At 46.0% G+C, this 4,320-nt stretch overlaps 1 pseudogene; it reads left to right on the forward strand.

Moving 5' to 3' along the window:
• The first annotated feature begins 1,889 nt into the window (after window positions 1-1,889).
• Window positions 1,890-2,047, forward strand: LOC149456429 (U2 spliceosomal RNA; annotated as a pseudogene).
• Window positions 2,048-4,320: the final 2,273 nt, after the last annotated feature.

Genomic DNA, 4,320 nt, shown 5'->3' on the forward strand with positions numbered 1-4,320 from the left:
CTTTATCACCTCTTGCAATATTTATTTGTTTTGTGAGGGAAGGTTAAAAAGTGACAGCATAGAGTAACAAGATGCACTTAATTACAAACATACATCTGTGGATACTGGAGCATGACAAGGTTACTGCGGAGTAGATTTGTCTTCTGGGATTGCAGCAGTGTTACAAATATGTGCTTTTGCGCACACCCTTGGAGGTGAGAAGAATGCATAAGCAGAACCAAATTATTCCACTCACACCTTTACTTTTAGGTAGATGTTGGCAGGCTGAAACTTTTAGGGACCATTACCACATGAGCAATTCATTGTGTTAATGTGTGTTGCCTTAAGGTAGCCATTCATTATGATTAGGCTGCAAACAGTTAGAGGGTTGTGACGAACCATTTACCACTGACAGGTGTGCTTACAATGGATTTTATGTATATATGCGGAACTTGTTAACCTCCTTGGCGGTATGATTCTTTCCGATTTTTGGTGCTGAAAGCGGTACCATTTTTTTGCATGGAAATATGTAGTTTTTTTATTGTAGGCCTGTAATTCTTAGGAATAACTCACTGAAATCTGTCCGAACAAGAGTCTAGTAAACATTCCGGATATGATAAAATTTGAAACACGTAATCATAAATTATAATTTAATAAATAATCATAAAAAATAATAATATAATAATAATACATTTAATTCAATAATATAATCAAACCGAAAACACTGAAATGTGAAATAGAGCGCCAAGTTAGCACATTGCTGAGCAAAGTCGCAAAATCGTTTTCAGTGTCTGATGACGAATTTCCCCACAAATCATTATCACTCAATTCTGCAAGTGGTTCTGATTTACTATCGCTGTTCTCCTAGCTGATCTAAACCACTTTTGACCTAAAGGGACACTTTTTGGACGCCATGGACATTTCTCAGTACAGACAAAATGCAGGCAGGGCGCAGGACAAAGCATTAGGGACAAGATGTATGTGAAATTGGTTGAGACAGCAATGTTTTACTATGTAAAATGTAAAAATGTAAAAAAAAAAAAAAAGACATTTTTTAAAATTTTTAAATTTCCCGCCGCCAGCGGCGCCCGTACGTCCCGACGTCACAAGGACAGGACACAGAAGCCGGATGCCGGCATCGGCCGGAGGAGATGGCCGGGGACGCTGCAGGGGACACATCGTGGGAGCGCAGGGTAAGGTAAGTGAAGAACAAATGCCGGAGCAGTGCCGCATGGTATTCCCGAGTGTAGCTCGGGGTTACCGTTTGTGGTACTGAAATGTTACCCCGAGCTACACTCGGGAATACCGCCACCCTTAACTGCTTAACTGCTTGCCCGCCACCCTATAGCAGAAATACTGCTAGAAGGGGGCACGGCTGTGCAAAATCACGTATATATACACATGATTTTGCAATTCCGGGTAGGGGGCTTGCTCCCTACCCGTGCCGCCATTGGCGGCCTCAGCTGTTGATCACCGACTCCCTGCTGATTATTCCCTGCCAGCACCCAGCGATCGCCGAGTATCACTGACGGGAGAGAGGTCTGTATGTAAACAATAGAGATCTCTCCCCTGTCAGCTCCTGCACACTGCTTTGCTGAGTAATACTAAGCAATGTGCTGGCACAGTACAACACATGCATACACAATAGTAAAACAGCACACAGTTAACCCTTTGATCGCCCCAGATGGTAACCCCTTCCTGCCCAGTGTCATTAGTACAGTGTCAGTGCTTTTTATTAGTGTCAATGGGGATGTCAGTGACAGTCAGTTCCCCCCCCAGTTTCAGAATGCCCGCTGCAGTCCCGCAGTCCCACTATAAGTCACTAATGGCCGCTATTACTAGTATATGGAAAAAAAATTCCAGTATACATACCAAATGCTATAACTTTCACGTAAACCAATTTACACGTTATCGCTTCTCGGCCTTTTGGCTAAGATCAAGTGTAGTATCTGTTCTTATCAGTGTCCAGTAGGGGGTGCTCTGCCATCATTCTTGCCTCTTGGCGAGGATGGTTGGCTGTATAGAACCCCTGCTGGTATGATGGGGGTTCTGAAGGCTAGTACCGACTGGAACAGAAACTGTGGTGCCCACGGGTAGTTGGGGCACAGGAGTAATTCCCCCCGGGAAAGCTAGAGGGGCCCAGTTCCTCCCTGATTCGAATGGATCTACCTTGGCTAGCCAGGGGCCGGGGAGGCAGAGAGTCCGTGGAACAGTGCCCCCTGAGTGGTCGCCTGAGGGGTGCTCTTAGTAGCAAATGGGGGTGGGATCCCAAGTGTGAACCGTGCACATGGTCACTGATCCAAATACTTTTTTTGCACTGCGCCTTTTAGGGCTAGGCCTTTTGGCTAAGTCCAGGGCAATTTTTATGCTACAGGGCTCAGTTCCTAGCCAGTGCACAATTGCACGGCCACTTTTTTTTATTTCTACTTATTTATTTATTTGTTTATTTTTCTCCCACATTTGAGTCACTTTCACTTATGTGTGTGTGTTTTTCTCACGGATGGTAGGGTGTGGGTCCTCAGGCCTGCCCTGAAAGTTACTTCCTCCCCTGTTCCTGGGGGGGGGGTCTCTCTTCGGGAGAGCCCCCTGACCTAGTACTTGGTGGTCAGCTTCGGCTAGCCACAAGGAAAGGGGTCGCCAGGCCTTCTGGCCAGGTGGACCATATGGAAACCTCAGTCCCTGTCAGGAGCCTTGCGCCCCGGGGGGATCAGGGTAGAGGTCCTACCCCTTTGGGGGGTGGACAAAAGCACACCCTTAAGTGCACTTTTTTGTGTTAGTGTTTTGTACTTGCACGTTTTTTATACACTTACGGGTTTTTCGTTTTTCGCACTTACGCAGACTTTTAAAAAAAAAAAAATAATAATAATTTACACGTATTTGGGATTTTTTTTTAGCAAAAACATATAGCAGAATACATTTTGGCCTAAATTTATGACAAAATTTGATTTTTTTAAATTTTGTTACAGAACATGTTGTTTAATAACAAAAATTCAAAAATAGTTTTTTTCTCACAATTGTCTGTCTTTTTATGTTTATAGCGCAAAAAATTAAAAAACGCACAGGTAATCAAATACCACCAAAAGCAAGCTCCATCTGTGGAAAAAAAAGGAAATAAATTTTGTTTGGGTGCAGTGTTGCATGACCATGGAATTGTCAAAGTAACGGAGCGCCATATCGCAAAACCTGGCCTGGTCAGGAAGGGGGATAAATCCTCTGGAGGGCAAGTGGTTAAAAGTGGCTTTTAGATTCTGTTAAGTCACCCCCCCACATACCCCCACAACCACCGGACCAGGGTTGTGGGAAGAGGCCCTTGTCCTCATCAACATGGGAACAAGGTGCTTTGGGGGGGAGACCCCCTACCCCAAAGCACCCACTCCATGCTGAGGGCATGTGGTCTGGTATAGTTCAGGAGGGGGGTGTTGGCTTGCCAGGCTGCATGCTCAGATTAGGGTCTAGTAAGGATTGGGCCATTTTTTATTTCATTCAGACCTAAGGGTCTGGCATGGATTTGGGGGAGGGGGACTTAACGCCGTTTAGAAATTTTTTTTTTAAATAATTTACAATTTTTTTTGTACTGGCATTCTTTTCTCTCTGACAGCTGATGAGTCATTGGTTGTTAAAGCAGAGTTCCAGCTGAAAAAAAAAAATAAAAGTCAGCATCTACAAAAACTGTAGCTGCTGACTTAAAATACAGCCACTTACCTGTCCCTCGGTCCAGCAGCGTCCTCACCACCGCTGGTTTCACCGGCCGTCTTCTCTCCCTGGCACCGGCATCTTTAATGTGGGCACCCAGCTATGACAGCTTGCAGCTTCACAGCCGGGTGCCCACTGCGCATGCGCGAGAAGCGTTGCGCTTTGTGAATGGCCCCGTAGTCTTCTGGGACCTGTCACGTGTCCCAGAAGACTACGGGGAGGGAAAGGGGAGGACCAGGGGCGGACTGACAACTCATGGGGCCCCCGGGTAATAGGGGATCATGGGGCCCCTGTGTCCTTGCCCAAACAAAAAAGCCTATGAAAAAGGTACCAGGGGCATCTCATGGGGCCCCCTACTGACCCCGGCCCTCGGACAGTGCCCGAGTTTCCAAATGGTCAGTCCACCCTTGGGAAGGACAACTTCCACTTCGGATTCTCTAGGTGATCACAGCGGAAGTTGGCGTGGGTACCTGTCAAATTTGGGTACCCGCTCCCCAAAAGTGCCAATCCTTAATAGGGAGCAGGGGACAAAGCATTAAAGCAGAACTTCCCCTTTTGGGTGGAGCTCCGCTTTAACCTCCCTAGCGGTCTGATTATGTCCATATTTCTGTGCTCAAAGCGGTAAATTTTTTTGCATGGAAATATGTA

This window comes from Staurois parvus, unplaced genomic scaffold (assembly GCF_062004578.1).
Source record: "Staurois parvus isolate SC_StPar_1 unplaced genomic scaffold, SC_StPar_1.0 ptg000362l, whole genome shotgun sequence".
Classification (NCBI taxonomy): domain Eukaryota; kingdom Metazoa; phylum Chordata; class Amphibia; order Anura; family Ranidae; genus Staurois; species Staurois parvus.